This window comes from Lissotriton helveticus, chromosome 7 (assembly GCF_964261635.1).
Source record: "Lissotriton helveticus chromosome 7, aLisHel1.1, whole genome shotgun sequence".
In the NCBI taxonomy this organism is placed as follows: Eukaryota; Metazoa; Chordata; class Amphibia; order Caudata; family Salamandridae; genus Lissotriton; species Lissotriton helveticus.
The window spans coordinates 398,896,173-398,913,719 of NC_136068.1; the positions used below are offsets into that span (position 1 = coordinate 398,896,173).

Below are 17,547 nucleotides of genomic sequence, written 5' to 3' on the forward strand. Positions count from 1 at the left end.
CTATTCGACCAGTTGATCCATAACGCATTCCCAAGCGACCCTGGCTGGTAGTACCTGGAGGCGAAGTCTCGGCATTTGCTGTTTTCGGCGGTGGCGAACAGATCTACGTCTGGAGTCCCCCACCTTGCGAAGACTTCTCCTAGCACTTCGTCGTTTAAATCAGTCTGCTCAGTGCGTCTGCCTGAACATTCTGCACACCTGGTAGATGGGTGGCCGTTATCGTCAGTCCTCTGGCCAGAAGCCAGTGCCAGATCGCCTGCGCCTCCTGCGACAGAGTGCGCGGTCTAAACCCCCCCTGCTTGTAGAGGTAATACATCGTGGTCGGATTGTCCGTCTGAACAAGCAAAGAGTTGGTCCGGAAGGACGGAAGAAAGGCCTTCAGCGCCAAGTGAACAGCTCTGAGTTCCAGGAAATTGATGTGGTACGTGGACTCCGTCTGGGACCACGTCCCTTGAATCTGTAAGTCTCTGGAGTGCGCCCCCCAGCCATGGAGAGACGCATCTGTCACGATAGTCTGCGTGGGAATGTCCTTGTGGAAGGGGACCCCTCTCAAGAGATTTTCCGCAGAACACCACCACTTCAGAGACTGAAGAGCATGTCGAGACAATCGTATCCTGTCGTCCCACGACCCTTTCCTCTGATCGCACTGATCCTCCAAGCACTCCTGCAATGGTCTCATGTGCAGCCGTGCGTGGGGCGTTAGGAAGATACAAGAGGCCATCGATCCCAGTAGAGAAGACACCGTCCTCACTGTTGTAGATGGAGTGGTCATAAGAGCCTGAACCTTCCGAAGGAATGATAATCGTCGCTCCTCCGAAGGAGACACGCTTGCTGGCAGTGTATTGATGGAGGCTCCCAAGTACTGGATGCACTTGACCGGAGTCGGGACAGACTTGGACATGTTGATGTGCAACCCCAGCTTGTTCAAGAGAACGCACGTCTTCTGGAAGTGTGCTTGAGCTTCCGAGAAGGAGGAGGCCTTGATCAACCAATCGTCCAGGTAAGGGTAGACAAACACCTTGTTCTTCCTTAGGTGTGCGGCTATCACTGCCATGCACTTCGAGAATGTACGGAGCGCAGACTTCAGTCCGAATGGCAGTACTGTGTACTGATAATGATTGGCGCCAACTTGGAATCGCAGGAACTTCCTGTGTTTGTGTGCAATGGGCACATGGAAGTATGCATCCTGTAGGTCTATGGCACACAGCCAGTCCCCCCGTTGCAGCTGAGGATAAATCTGATGCAACGACAGCATGCAAAACTTCTCTCTGCGAATCCACTTGTTTGCTTGTCGCAAATCCAGAATGGGCCTGAACTCGTTCTTGTCCTTTTTGCAGACGAGGAAAAACCGGAAGTACAGACCTCTTCCTCTTTGAGACAGAGGTACGTCTTCTATCGCCCTTTTCCTTAACAGGATATCGGCCTCCGCCTGGAGCTCGCGCAGCTGAAACTGCGAGCTGACCGGAGGAATTGATGGAGGCGGGCTGGTGAACCGAAGACTGCATCCATTGCAAACAGAGCATATGGGTTGACCCCAGTGTCGTATGCCGACGACACCCAGCTCTTGTTTCCCTTCCAGACTCTTACCCCAGAAATTAAGAACTCCTTTGCTGAGGGCATGAGAGCGATATCCAACTGGATGGCTTCCAACTGCCTCCAGTGCAATGTGGGCAAGACAGAAGTCATGCTCTTTGGGAAAGCCAATCTCCTATTGTCCCCAGACTGGTGGCCTTTGGAGTTAGGACCCACTCCTTGCCCAAAGCAACTAGTAAAGAATTTGGGAGTGCGACTGGATCAGAACCTGGTTCTAAAAGAACATGTGAACCTGGTGACGGGATCTTGCTTCCGGACAATTGGTCTCCTAAGAAGGGTTTTCCCCTTCCTATCAGACGTTTATAGAAAGACCTTAGTCTAGGCACTTGTAATAAGTCGGTTGGACTACTGTAATGGCCTCCTCATCTCTGCGACTGAACATGTACTCAACCGACTTCAAGTGGCACAAAACACTGCGGCCAGATTGGTCCTTAATGTCCCCTCGAGAACACCATCTAGGCCCCTCTTAGAAGAGCTTCACTGGTTGCCTGTACGTCAGCGAATCAAATTCAAGATTTGCTGCATTATACAAAAGAGCCTTTTTGGGTCAGGCCCCCATTACTGGACTCAGAAATTTCAAATTCACACACAGGAACGCCTTTTGCGCTCTAGTAGTACATTTTTACTAAAAATTCCCCTCATCAAGAAGGCCAGGCAGGGTGGCAGAGCACTCTCTTACGTAGGGCCTTCCCTCTGGAACAAACTCCCTATTGACATGCGACAAAACACCAATCTTCTATCCTTCAGGAAAGCACTTAAAACAAATTTTTTCTGAGAGATTTAGCCTCTCGTTTGCATATCCCAAAGGCATTGTCTCTTCTGGCACCTACAGCGAACCAAGCGCGGAGATACCCCTTTGGGGGTCGAGTCCAGCGCTATAAAAGCAAATAAATAAATAAATAAAATAAAACAATATTCAGCACCCACTTGTCCTGAGTAATTTTTCTCCAATCTGCCAGAAAAAATTGAACGCTTCCCCCCACCGGAGCGGGTAACGGATGAAGGGGAAGTAACAGCTCAGGGTCGAGACCCGGCCGCGCCCTTGTTCGCTGTAGAGGACTGCTGACCTCCTCTACCCCTGTGGCGCTTCTGGAAGGGCCTCCGGAACTGCTGCTGTTGTTGCTGCTGCTGTCCCGAAGCCTGTCCTCGTCCTCTGCCCTGCGCCCCAAACCGTCTCTGGAACGGGTGGTAGGCTTTCTTTACTTTGGGCTTCTCCAAGCTCACAGCCGTCAGAGTCTCGGCCTCCGCCTTCATGCGGGCCATTTCATCATCCGCATGTTTCCCGAACAGGGTCTCCCCTGAGAAGGGCAGATTAGCCACTCGCTGCTGGGCCTCCGGCTTGAGTGATGTGAGCCTGAGCCAAGCATGGCGTCGCTGGTTGATCCCATGACAGTAACCATGGGCCGCCAGAAGAGAACCATCAGCAGCCGCGCTGATGACCTGGTTCGAAACCAGCATCCCTTCCTTCTGGATTTCGAGGAAATCCTCCCTCTTATCTCGTGGCAGGAGTTCCGCGAACTGCTGGAGGGATTCACACAGGGAACGATCATACCGCCCCAGCAAAGCCGTATCGCTAGTGGTCTTCATGGCCGTAGCTGCCGTCCCACAGGCCTTCCTGCCATTTGAGTCGATCCATCGGCTCTCCTTATCCGGAGGCACGGTAGAAGACTGCGAGGTAGAATGTTGTTTTCTGGCTGCCGTCACTATAACGGAGTCCGGAACAGGATCAATCCTCAGAAAAGCCGGGTCGGAATCCGGGGCCCTGTACTTCTTAAGAAGACGGGATGGAGCGGCTCTCGTCACTGCAGGCGTGATGAACAGCTCCTCCGCTGGCTCTACCAAGCCTGGCACGAGCGGTAGTAGAGGGCGAGACAAATGCTTCTTGTGAAGTGTCTCAAAGATCACGGACATCGTAGGTGTTGGAGGCGTCACCGGGATTCCCAATTTCGCTGCACCCCTCAGGAGAACATCCTGGAACGTGCTGATGTCATCCACGGAAGACACCCTCGCCCCGGGGAGTCTGACAAGGTCGGGGAGTAGGACCTGGTTCTGGAAGAGTCCGTGCGGGACCGTGATCCGCGCCTCCTATGGCGCCGTCTTGACCTCGTAGAGGATCTGTGACGACTGCGCGACCTCCCTCTCCGTCCGGAGCGGGAGCGCGACTTCCTTGGCTTCGGTCGCCCTGCCGGTTCCACTGGGGCGGGAGACTTTGGCTTGGATGGGGCCCTCGGCCGAGGGGTCCCCTTCGGAGGAGTCGGATACCTGGGCAGGGACATCTACCTCGGAGGAAGCGGGGGAGGCTTGTCCACCGGCAGCTGAGGTTGTGGCTGCGGCTGAGGCCGAGGCGGTAGAGGTGGAAGAGGGGGCGGGGTAGGGTCCCGCGGAGGAAGACCTCTCGGTAAAGGAGGAGGAGGCGTTACTGTGCTCGGCCTCGGAGGGGTATACACAACGGAGCACACCGAGCCCGGTGACTGTGGACGAAAAGTAATTAAAAAGTAACTTAACTGTAATTTTACAACAAATCCTATACAGAGTATTTGTACTGTATTCAGAAAAGTATTGTATTATCAGTAACACTACTGTAATCAAATAAAGTACATTTACAATTGCAATCCAAACTGTTACAACTGTAGATTTACTATTAATTATTTATCACTTACCTGTGCCAGGCTTGCTTGGTTGGTTCAAGGAAATAAAATAACTAAAAGAATATTTTTATACAAAAACAATTGGTCTGAAATTCAGTCTTTAAGAGTGTGTGAAATCATTTACTGATTTAGTGTGTACAACATTTTTTTAACATTGTCCTCTGATACTGCCTTAATGCTCGACCACACTACAACAAATAGAGAGTGAGGTGCTATCTCCTATTACCTCTGCCTACCTTTTGGGTTTCACTGGACTCTGCAGACTATACCTTACTTTGGTATAGTATATACAGAGCCAGCTTCCTACAACCTCTCCTCGTCCTTTGAAGGATGCAGGGGCGGGAAGAAGGTGGGTAAAGTGATGGTCTGTCCAATGTGGAAAGAAGTAACCACTTTGGGGAGGAAAGAAGATTGAGTTCCAAGGACAACCTTGTCCGGATGAACAGCAAGGAAAGGAGGCTTAGTAAAAAGAGCCTGAAACTCACACCCAGCGAGCAGAGGTGATGGCAATCAGAAAAGCAATTTTTAAAGTGAAGAGTGAGAGGGCAATTATGTAGAAGCTCGAAAGGGGCGGACATAAAAAAAAAAAAAAACAGAACAAGGTTCAAGTTCCACTGGGGCATTACGAAAGGAATAGGAGAAAAGAGACGAGTAATGCCCTTAAGGAATATATTTACAATAGGGGACTTGGAAACAGAAGGCTTATCAGGAAGCCGAAGATAGGCTGAAATAGAAAATAGATAGCCCTTAAAAGTGCAAAAAGCAGAGCCCTGCTGGACCAAGGAACGGAGGAAGAACAGAACCACAGAAAGAGGATGGACAGCCTTTGTTGTGCACTATGCCGCAAATTTGTTCAATCTACAGGCGTATACCATTTTAGTGGAGGGACGCCTGGCTGACAAGATAACATTACAGACTTCGGAAGGAAGTCCGAAAGCTGTAAACTGTTGCCGCTCAACCACCAAGCAAGGAGGGAGAGGATGGACAGGTTCGGGTGGAGGACCCTCCCCTGCTGTTGCAACAGAAGATCTTCCCTAAGAGGCAGTCTGATCGAAAGATCAATGGCCGTGTGTAAGAGCTCGGGATACCAGACTCTTCGTGAGGGACTTGGGCCAGGTCGCACTTGATCTTCAGCACTCTGTGCAGAAATGGTATAGGCAGAAAGGTGTATAGAAGGCCGCAACTCCAACTGCGATGAAAAGCGTAGCCAAACAAGTACCGCCTTGGAAATTCAAACGAGCAGAACTGCTGACAGTGCGTGTTCTTTCCGGTGGTGAATAGATCTAACCAAGGCTCTCCCCACTGCTGAAAGACCTTTCACCACCTCAGAGTGAAGACCCCATTTGTGATCCATCATTCACCGGCAGCTGAATTTGTCCGCTCTGGCGTTCAGGGAACCTGCCAGGTGTTGAACCTCCAGGGACATGCCCTGATGTTCCAGCCACTTCCAGAGACAAAGTGTCTCCTGACATAGGGTCCACGACCCAAGGCCGCCCGGTTTGTTGCAGTACCACATGGCAGTGGTGTTGTCCGTGAAACCCTGCACTACTCTCCCTTTGACAGAAGGAAGGAATGCCTTCAGTGCAAGACTGATTGCCCGAAGCTCCAGAAGGCTGATGTGGAGCCCGGACTCCGGAGAGCAGAGGCCTCTGATCTCTTCCTCTCCCATGTGTCTGCCCCACCCCAGAAGTGATGCATCTGTCACCACTGTGAACTCTGATTGGGGAAAGGAGAGGGATCTGCTGGCGACCCAATCTTGGTTTGTTAGCCACCACTGCAATTGGTGTGCAGTGCCCTCCGAGATCTGGACGCAATCAAAAAGATTCCCCAGATGCTGTGCCCACTAGAACTTCAGGTCCCACTGCAGATCCAGCTTCTCTTTCAGGGGATCCTCATCAATAGTCATAAGCACTGAATATTCCCGCCCATGTGCGGGACCCCGGAAACAATATAAAAATATATATGTAAAAACTACATATATCTCGCTCCAAATATATTTAAATACATATATAATTTTTCTCACACCAATGCAGCTCTAAAACCAAGGCTAGACAATGTAAACACTTGTATATGTACAGCAATTAGAACTGGAAATAAAAAACACATTAGGTCAAATAGTCCTTGAACTTTGTGTTTTAATGAGTAAAAGCACTCAAAAATCTTGAAAATTGCTCATAAAAGACATTGTCAGCCATAGGCTGCATTGAAAAGTGAATAACCAACTGAAAGCATTATCAGTTAAAACTGGCACCGTGCCTTTAAGGCAGCCATGACCCCAGTCTTCCTTCATGCCCCAGGGGTGACAGTTAGGTCAGTTGTTCTTTCCGGCTCTTTCAGTCAGGACCCTGGTTAAAAAGCTCCCACCTTTTTTTGACTTTGTCAAAAATATTTGGTGTTTTCCTTCAATTTTTGGATTCACTCGACGGCTTTTAGCCTTAGAGAGCTACTGCTACCTTTTTTGGGCTCAAAAAAGGTTAATTTTTGGTCAAAAATGCCTTCGCTTTTTGATTCCTGCCCTTCCTGTGGGAAGAAGAAAGCTAAGACTGATACACATCCTGTGTGTATCCTCTGTCTTCCTGACTCTCATTCTGCAGAAAGCTGTGTTCACTGAAAGTCCTTGTCAAGTAGAACTCTCAAGGACAGAGAACAAAATAAGAATTAATGGACTTTGAGAGAGGTAGGTCTCCAAAGAGACAGAAAACGCAGCGTTCGCGGTAGACGTCGAGAGATGTCCCGGTTTGCTCTCCTTCGGCGTTGGGATCGGCGTCGAAGGTTCCACCGACGACGAGTCAACTCCCCTCGACGGTGAAGACTTCAGCGTCGAGAGTCAAGGTAACTCCGCTGCCGTCAACCGGGAGATGTGCAGCGTCGAGCGAGAGGTCGTCGTTGGAGCATGGCGGCTCACCGTCTAAACCTCCGCCGTCGAAGCCTCAGGTCCAGTCTTCGACGTCGAAGCTTCCGTCGACGCCTAGTCATCGGCGTTCGGCGGCAAGGAACCCTCCGTCGGCGTCCCATTATTGGCGGTCGACGTCGAGACATCTTCCGTCGGCGTCTCACCATCGACGCTCGACGTCGAGGCATTCACCGTCATCGACAGGACATCGGCATTCGTCGTCGAGACATCCATCTCAGTCCAGTTGACGGCATTCAGCGTCCAAGTATCCTCCGTCGGCGTCCAGTCATAGGCGCTCGACGTCGAGAAGGCCTCCGTCGACGTCACCTCACCGACGTTCGACGTCGAGACATGGGACTCCAGCGCAGTCTCCTCAGATTCATCAGCCAGTGGACACAGACGTCGAGCCGGCCGGCTCCGTCCTCGAGTCATGGGCCTGCATCTCAGAGGTCCTCTAGAACAGCTTCAGCTGCGGAGGGTGACCAGAGCTCTCCATGGAGCATCAGTCACTCTGCCAATAGGAAGGGAACTCCAGAGCATCGTTCTCATAGTCACTCGGCTTCTCCTGTGAGCCTTTCTTCCCCATCAAGTTCATCTTCTGGCCCTGATAGGATCATTTATACGTCGGGCGGCGAGGGATCAAGGCATTCTCCTTCACTTACTCCACATGGGCGAAAGGAGGTAACACCTGCACGTTCTCCAGTGAGGGACGCCGCACAGCAGACTCTGGCGGTCAGACTGTCTCCGCGATGGTATGCACCCCTACATCACTGGGCTACAGACAAGGAGACAGCGGCTCAATTGCAGCAGCCTATCTCTAGGCCTAGAGAACGGTCTCGCTCTCCGGTGAGGTCCAAAGGAAGATCACGCTCCCCGGTTCGCTGGAGGGAAAGATCACGCTCCAGGGTTCGATCCTCCAGGCGTAGATCAAGATCTAGGAGCAGAAGGAGAGAACAAAGATCACCTACGACCTCTTCTTCTCCGACACGCTCCCATAGAGACTACTCGCCCACTCTGACGGATTCCCCACCATCAAGGGTATCTCCAATCGATGATATTTTCACCATTCAGGACATACTGGGTAGAGGGGCTCTGAAACTGGGAGTTCCGTTAACAACTCCACAGGTCAAGACCTCCGTGATTTTTGAAACACTGCATCACAGGTCGGCACCTAAACTCCCTTTGCCGTTAGTGCCTGGTATCATAGAGGTATGGAGGTATTCCTCACTCCAGCAACGGTCAAAGCGGCTCCGGCAAGGATCCTGAAGAAGTACAAATCTCCAGAGGAGGACCCTCTGTTTTTAAGAGCTGATCCGCCCCCGGACTCCGTAATCATCGCAGCAGCGAAGAAGTCCAGTGCGGTTTCCTCTTCTGCCACTGTACCTCCAGGCAAGGACAGCAAGACGCAAGATTCGTGGGGGAGACGAGTCTGTAGTACTTCAGCATCTTTTCTCAAGGTTTCCAACGCAGAGGCCCTTTTGGAGCGTTACAATAGGACCCTGTGGGATTCTGTACAGCGTTTTGTGGACAAGCTCCCTCAAGAAGACCGTAAGGATTTTGAAGAGATCCTTCTGGAAGGCAGTCAAGTCTCCAACCAAATTATAGGTGCCGCAGCAGATGGGGCAACCCTGGTGGCGCATGGATATGCCCATGGAATATCAGCGAGGAGATCATCCTGGTTGCGCCAAACGGCTTTAAAACCAGAAGCCCAAGTGCGCATTCTGAACTTGCCCTTCTCAGGGACCTCACTGTTTGGAGCGAGCACGCACGAAGAGATGCAGCTCATGAAAGCAGAGCTGGACACTCAAGGCGGTAGGGCTCGAAAAGAAAAAATAATTCAAAAAGAAATACCGCTCCTACAACAAGGGCTTTTCAAAACAGCGGGTTCATACCCCTAACTGGCAGAAGAGTCAAGACCAGCAGGGCCAGCAAAAGTCCCAGTATAGAGGAAAGCGTAATTCCAGAGGAGGAGGGAATCAGCGCCAGGGCAACAATGCCGGCAAAGCTCAGTCAAAACAATGAGTCTTTCCTTCCCCCAGTGCCGTGGACCACTCCAGTGGGGGGGGGAAGCCTTGCGGGACATTTGGAAGAGTGGCGAAACATCACAAACGACAGATGGGTGTTAGCTACACTTCAGAATGGATACTGTCTTCGTTTCAGTCATCAGCCTCCACCTGTTCCCCCGATGGCAACATCGAATCATCAGTTACACCTTCTGCAAAAAGAAGTGGCCACTCTCCGAGAAGTCAGCCATCAAGAGAGTGCCAGTGTCTCAAAGGGGAAAAGGAGTGTACTCCCGATATTTTCTGGTCAGAAAAAAGGGACAAAAGGCAGAATTCAGACCCATTCTGGACTTGCGAACTCTCAATCTGCGCGTCAAAAAGGAAAATTTTTGTATGTTGGCGCTTCACCAAATATATCCACATCTCAGGAGGGGAGATTGGATGTGCTCGCTGGACCTCCAAGATGCCTACTTTCATGTTCCAATACACCCCAGTTAGAGAAGATTTCTTCGGTTCCGGGGGGGGACCTCCCACTATCAGTTCAAAGTCCTTCCGTTTGGGTTGAAGTCTGCTCCCCGGGTGTTCACGAAGTGTGTTGCAGTGGTAGCAGCCGCTCTACGCCGCAAAGGGGTCTTCGTATACCCATACCTGGACGATTGGCTGTTGAAAGGTCCTTCACCAGAAAACGTAAGAAGTCAGTTCCAGACTTGCATAGAACTCTGCCAGCGACTAGGGCTACATGTCAACTTCGGAAAATCAGTCTCTCAACCTACCCAGAAGATTCACTTCCTAGGAGCTCCGCTAGACTCCGAAGTAGGAAAAGTGTTTCCTTCGGAGGAGAGTTTTCGATAACCCAGAAATGTCAGCTGTTACTTCGCAACAAGGCTCAGAAAGTGTGCCGGATTGCCTCCCTGCTAGGGTCGATGGCATCATGCATCTTCATGGTCCCGAATGCCAGACTTCAAATGCGTCCTCTTCAGCAGGATCTGGAGGACAAGTGGGACCAACAGTCTGCTTGCTGGGACGATCATATCACTCTCTGACGCAGCTCGAGCTTCCATTCCATAGTGGACCAAAAGACAAAATATGCAGGTGGGAGTTTTATTCCATCAACGTCCCGCTGTGCAGACACTGATCACGGATGCTTCCCTTCTAGGTTGGGGAGCGCACATAAGTCAACTACAGGTGCAAGTTCTGTGGTCACACAAGGAAAGTACCTACCACATCAACATGCTGGAGCTGAGAGTAGTCCACCTAGGTCCCAAGGCGTTCCTTCCCTCACTTCACGAAGCATCAGTTCTAGTACAGACGGACAACACCACCACAATGTACTACTTAAACAAGCAGGGGGGAACACGCTCACGAACTCTGTCGCTGGAAGCGCAACAGATCTGGCATTGGCTTCTGGCTCGCAAGTTGTCCATCACAGCAGTCCACCTCCAAGGAGAGCAGAATGTGAGGGCGGACGCTCTAAGCCGTCATTACGACGACAGGGAGGATAGGGTCCTACACGACACAGTGGTAGAAGAAATGTTCCAATCCTGGGGTCGTCCCACAATATACCTGTTCGCGGATGACCAAAACACAAAATGCCAAGACTTCACCTCCAGGTTCAACCGGCCAGGAACGAGAGGGAATGCTCGACTGGTCAGGGGAATTTGTCTACGCTTTTCTACCCCTTCTGTTGATCCCGAAGGTGGTGAGCAAATTGACAAACTCGTGCACAATGATGATCCTCATCGCCCCGGACTGGCAGAGAGCAATGGTGGTACACGGACCTGCTTCCCCGGTCAGTGACTCCTCACAAGAGGCTGCCATGCAGGCCGGACCTGTTGTCCAAGATGGACGGGAGGATTCACCATCACAACCTTCCGTCACTGAGCTTGGCAGCATGGCTCCTGAGGTCATACAGTACGGACATCTAGGGCTGCCAGAGGACTGCATGTTCATCCTAAAAGAGGCAAGGCGGCCCTCCACAAGACATTCTTATGCATGCAAATGGAAGCGCTTCTATATGCGGTGTATGCAAAATGGTCAGCTAGCTGCTATAACAGCTTATAGGCGGTCACCTTCTCAAACCTCGTTTTTCCAGTTACCATCAGTCAAGGACTTCCTGCAAGGGTTGAAAAAAGGTTACCCTCCAGTGCGTCCTCCTTCTCCTCCCTGGGATTTGAACCTGGTGCTATCAAAGCTAATGGGTCCTCCTTTTGAACCCATTCATAAAGCTACTTTACAGCATCTTTCATGGAAAGCAGCTTTTTTGGTGGCAATCAAGTCAGCTCGCAGGGTGAGCGAGATTCAAGCTCTCTGTTCCTCTGAACCCTATACGGTGTTCCATTTGAATAGAGCGGTGCTACGGACGCATCCATCTTTTCTTCCTAAAGTGGTGTCATATTTTCATGTAAATCAGACCATTTCTCTGCCCACTTTCTTTCCCAATCCCTCTACTCCAGCTGAGAGGGCTCTGCATTCTCTAGACCTGAAAAGAGTTTTAAAATTCTATCTAGATAGGTCTAAGGGTATTCGTCACTCTGATCATCTCTTTGTTAACTATGGATCGATCAGAACAGGTCCTTCTGCCTCGAGTCGTTCGATTTCTAGATGGATAGTTTCATGTATTAGGCTGGCTTACCAGCTAGTGCAGAAGCCCTTGGGGTTTTCTCCCAAAGCGCATTCCACCAGAGGGAGAGCTGCGACTGCGGCTTTCCGCAATAATGTACCCATGTCTCAGATCTGTAAGGCGGCGACCTGGAGGTCCGTCCATACATTTACCAGACATTACGGTCTTGATTCTGACACGAGAGCAGATACCCAGGTAGGCCAGGCCTCCTTGCGGAATCTGTTTAACAGCTAAGTTGGGCTGTTATGCTTGGTCTTTTTAAGTTGAACCATGTATTTCTCATTTGCCTGCAGGTGGTCGATGGGCTTGCTATTCTATTCAGTGCTTATGACTATTGATGAGGATGCCCTGGAAGAGGAGGATAAGTTACTTACCTGTAATCCTAGTTCTCTTCCAGGGGTATCCTCATCAAAGTCATAAGCACACCCACCCGCCTCCCCAGGTAATTGAGAGATGTACGTCTCGGACTTGTGGTTTAGCCCTGACTTCAGGGTTATGCAAAGAACAACTGACCTGTCACCCCTGAGGCATGATGGGAAGCCTGGGGTCATGGCTGCCTTAAAGGCAAGGTGCCAGTTTTAACTGAAAATGCTTTCAGTTTCTGTGTTATTCACTTTTCAATGCAGCCTACGGCTGACAATGTCTTTTATGAGCAATTTTCAAGATTTATAAGTGCTTTTACTCATTAAAACACAAAGTTCAAGGAATATTTGACCTAATGTGTTTTTTATTTCCTTTCTAATTGCTGTACATATACAAGTGTTTACCTTGTCTAGCCTTGGTTTTAGAGCCGCATATATGTGAGAAAAACGATATAAGTATTTACATATATTTGGAGCGAGATATATGTGGTTTTTACATATATATTTTTATATTGTTTCCGGGGTCCCGCACATGGGCGGGAATATTCAGTGCTTATGACTTTGAGGAGGATACCCCTGGAAGAGAACTAGGATTACAGGTAAGTAACTTATCCATATGCCATCTGGCATGATCCAACAGCAGGATGCCGGAGGCTATGAGGCCCAGCAGCCTCCGGGTCGTTCTGACCGAAACCCGGGATAGAGGCTGAAACATCGGTATCTTAGCCAGAATATCCCAGGCTCGCTGCTTGGGAGGATAAGCCCGAAAACACCGCTGTGGCCAATGAAAAGGAGCTTCTGAGAGGGAATCAGGTGTGACCTCGGCACATTGACAATAAACCCCAGCAAATGTAGGAGGTCCGCCATAGTCTGGAGGTAGGAAACAACAGTCTGGGGCGTACCTGCCTACAACAACCAGTCCTCGAGATAGGGGAAGACTGGGACCTCGGATCTGCAAAGATGAGCTGTGACCACCGCAATCACTTTCATGAAAACCCGAGGGACGCTGGTAAGACCAACGGGGAGCATGGTAAAGTGAATGTGCTCGTGGCCTACTGTGAACAGTAGGTAACACCTGTGGGCTGGCAGGACAGGAATGTGTAAATAGGCATCCTGCAACTGCAACGCTACCAACTAGTGTCCGGGGTCAAAGGCAGACAAGAACGAAGTGTAGGAAACTGGCTCTATATATACTACACCAAAGAGAGCTATAGTGTGTACAGACTCCAGGTGACCCAAGAGGTAGGCAGAGGTTTAAGTTTGATAGAACCTTACTCTCTATTTGTGGTAGAGTGGTCGAGCAGTAAGGCAATATCAGAGGACAGTGTTAAGCATTTGATGTACACAGTCGGCAAATTAATTCACACAATCAAGGACTGAACTCTAGAAAAATTGTTTTTGTATAAATTTTAGAACCAAGCAAGCCTGGCACAAGTAAGCATTAAATACATTACAGTAATAAGTTGCTGAATGTCGAACAGTTTGAAAATGCAATAGGAATTATACTTGGTTTGTTTGATTTACAGGAGCTGCAGTAGGTTGCAATACTTTGCAAAAACAGTACATTGAAATGAATAGGCTTTTCAGTCAATTACAGCCAAGTTACTTTTTACTTTAACTTTTCTTACTCAGTGCTGGATACCTAGATCCAGCGCTGGGACATTGTGAGAATGTGCATCTTTCTTGCATGGGTATGCCCCCACTTTTTGCTGAATTGCTGATGTGCTTTGACGGAGTGTGGTCTGGGCTCCTGCCAATCAAGTGCCCAGGGCCTGTGTTCCATCCCTAAACCTGTGTTGAAACTAAAACCCAATTGGCATCCCTGGCCACCTGCCAGCCCCTAGTAAATAGTACCACAGGTACCCAGGGCACGGTGACCAGAGAAGACCCCTAAGGGCTGCAGCACTTATTGTGCCACCCTTAGGGGCCCTGTACCCTGACACCCACACACTGCCTTTGCAGGCTGTCGAAGTACAGATCTAAACAGAGAGTCGACATGACACACATCCCTGTGTGCCATGCCCACAAGCTCACTGCCCTGGCATCCATCAGTAACCCCTCTAGCTGGGTGACCTATGCCAGTGGTGTGGGCACAGGTGCATGAGCCATGTGCCCCTACAGTACCCAGGGCCATTCCTGGGCACTGTAAGTGCAGTGCTGCCATTTAAGAGTATATGCTGCTGGGAGGTCGTCATTACGAACTCCACAGCGCCATGATTGCTTCAATAAAGACTGAAAAGTTTGATATCAAACTTTTCAGCACATTAAACCCGCACTGATGCCAGTGTGGGATTTAAGGTAAAATGCACAACAGAGGGCATCTTAGAGATGCCCCCTGAAACCTAACCAACTCCCAGAGTCCTGACTGTGTGGCTACCGAGGCTGCCACCCCCAGCCATGTTTATGGACCCCTGGGTCCAGAGCCTGCCGCTCTCGGGGGCCTGGAACAATGCACATCCTGGGACGAGGTGCCAAGCCTTCTCCAGTATGGGGAGGGGAAGCTTCAAAGGTAAACCGCCTTTGTGAGCTTCTCCATGCCACTTGCTGTACTCCGCAACTGGCCCCCACCGGTTCTGACCCCCACTCTGGCAGGAAGAACGGTGGGAAAACGTAAGTGAGGAAAGGGGCTTTGCCAGCCTATGCCAACCCCACCCCTCAGGTGGGGGAAGCGAGGTGAAGCACGACTCCAGGCTCCGGCCATCTTGAAGATGGGGAGCCCTGCCCAATCACAGCTAGGCTCATGACCTCCTCGCACAGGAGAGGAGCAGGCTAGGGGGTGTACTCACCCCAGGACAGGGACCCATGGGTCCCTGCCCGTGCCCTACATGTAACTCCCCTAAATTTAGTATTTAGGGGCACCCTGAACTTTCCTTCCTCAGATCCAGATTGCAACAACAAGACCACGAAACAAGAAGACCTGCCGCGCAGCAGCTAACAAAAGGACGACGACCACTGACTTGGCCCCAGAACCCTACAGGCCTGTTGATCCTTGAACCTGCTCCTGTGAACCTCCAGCGTCTCCTGCGGACAGCAACCTCGACAAACCCCGGAGGACCTGCCTGTCTGGAACCTTCAAAAGACGGACTCCCACGAGCAGTGGTTCTGCTCCAACAGCAATACCCCTGGTGCCAGCCAGGAACCGTGAATCCAGCCCACTCTGCACCCACCAAGCCCGGCCTGTGACTGAGTTTACCAAAACCACGAGGACGTTTCCCCCTCCCAGTGACTGGGCCCCGTAGTTCAGTGCCTAAAGACCCTCCTCGACGAACCAGACTATGCCTGCAGCCTCAGAACCAGGGCCCCTCCAACAGCGACCAGCCAAGGTTAAGATTTCCAGACACCAAAAGACACCCCTGCACCTGGCGCCCTGCAGCCCCCTGTGCCCTCCTTTGGGGTACCTACCTAGTCTCCAAGATCCCAACTTAACACTCGAAGTGGTGGTCGCACCTGAAGAATGTCCATCCCAGAGTCTGCAGCCTTTGCTGCCTTTTCAATTTTCCCATTGGGTAACATTGAGCGCCTGACGGCTCAAAAGCACCCTGCCCCCAGCCGCCCGAGTGCCGTTGGAAGTGCTACAACTACTCTACTTCCCAACTTGCCCTGAGTAAGTGACCAGGAGCTACGCTCCAACAGCCGCATGGCCTGCTCGCTTGCACCCACCAACCAAAGGCCCCCTAACCTCCATTGGATTGCATTGGGCCTACTCTCTAAGCACCCTGCTGCCCCTGTGCCGCTGAGGGTGTAACTACTGTACATTTCCGACCCTGGGAGACCCCTGAGTCTATGCTCAGAACCTTAACTCCACCAGTGGAGTACTTACCTAAAAGCCGATAACTCACTTTCCTTCCATAGGTTAACATTGACTGGTCTTTGCTTGAAATTTCTTCTAAGTATGGAGTTTTGAAACTTTAAAATATTCATCTAAAATAATGAATTCCAAATTACTCACCTGCGATCAGGAGGTGCTCCCGCCGGACACCGTCCCCTCAGCACTCTACATCCATTGTGGGACAGCTCGCCTTCGGCTCTTGGTCATCCTAGAAGTCTCCTGGTCCTCGCAGCTGAACAGTCAAGATCACCGTCATCACACCTGAAGCACCCGACATCGGTGGGCATTCGTCTAGCGAGCCCCTGGTCACTGGCAAGTGACCCAGACTCTGTCCCCTCTGCTTTCAGGTTCTTCTCATCTAGAATCCACGTTTGAATTCCACCAGACACTTTGCTTACTTCGAGCAGCAGCATTTCTTTGTCGACATCCATAGAGAACAACAAGAGTTTCCGACACCATTTCGTGCCTATGCACCTGGCTCCTCTGGGTTAAGTAACTCTGGTATAAAGGTATCCACGGGTGGGGTGGCTCTCCAACCTCTTAAGTTCCAAGGGTTGTCTTCGTAATCTGCTGGGAAGGGTCCTTAATCTCTAATTTTCCAATCGCGACTTTCCCATTTAATTGTACGGAGCACGCAGTCATGTTCTCACTATGCACCCGTCCTCCATGGGGGTCCTTACTCACTCACCTTGGGTGGTTCCTTGGGGTCCGAGCGATTCTACACCTTCTAGACTAGGTCTAGTCCCGAGTCGTGGTTCTTCTACTACTTATTTAGTATAAGGTTTGGTCTCCCCCTTGGAGCCCACTGTTTAGTGTGCTACTTACGTTTGATTCTTTGAGACTGTATTATTTAATTTGTGTTCTATCCTCGGCTAGAGGATACTAGAGTGTAATATATAATAAATACATTTTTATAACTACTATGTGGTTTCTCTTTTATTTAACCATTACTAAAAGGTTGTATTCTGATAAAACAAGGTGCTTAACATTCCTTCAAGACTGAGCCTGATGGCTCCTCTCCATAGCTACCACTAGGATAGCTTTCTATAAAGGTTATCTTTGACCAATTCACCCTAAGGGTTGTTTGGACTGGTACAAAGTGCTCACTTTAACTAGTGGACAGCATATACCAGGCCAACTTCTCACAGTATTACACAGAGAGGTTGCAAAAGCACACAATATGATACAACCCCAATATCTGTCAAAAATGTGCTTGAAGGAAACATGTAAAAATAGTAGCTTGTGCAAGTGGCAGTCAAACAATGATGAACGATAATGCACATAGGAAAATAATTGACATGTGACTAACAGGACATCTGAAAGCAGTGAGAACCAAGATAAAGGGTGTGTAGCTCGAAGAATAAAAGGCAGGGACAGGAAGAGAGATTAGTTGGAGACACTAGCAATACTTGTCAAAGGGATAGAACATAAATGTCAGCTGAGGCGCAGATATCAGAGAGTAACTCAATGGGGTAAATAAACAAAGTACATAATAACGGCAATCAGAGAAAACCAGCGATTGAGAGGGTCAGGATAATAACAGAGCTTAATCGAGACAACTTTTATACAGAGACAACAAAGAAGAGGCAAGGATAGACA

At 50.1% G+C, this 17,547-nt stretch overlaps 1 protein-coding gene across 5 annotated transcripts in view; it reads right to left on the bottom strand.

Moving 5' to 3' along the window:
• The window catches only part of ATXN2L (ataxin 2 like), a 976,149-nt gene that overhangs the window by 644,702 nt on the left and 313,900 nt on the right, over positions 1 to 17,547 (bottom strand). The gene's annotated exons all lie outside the window — the stretch shown is intronic.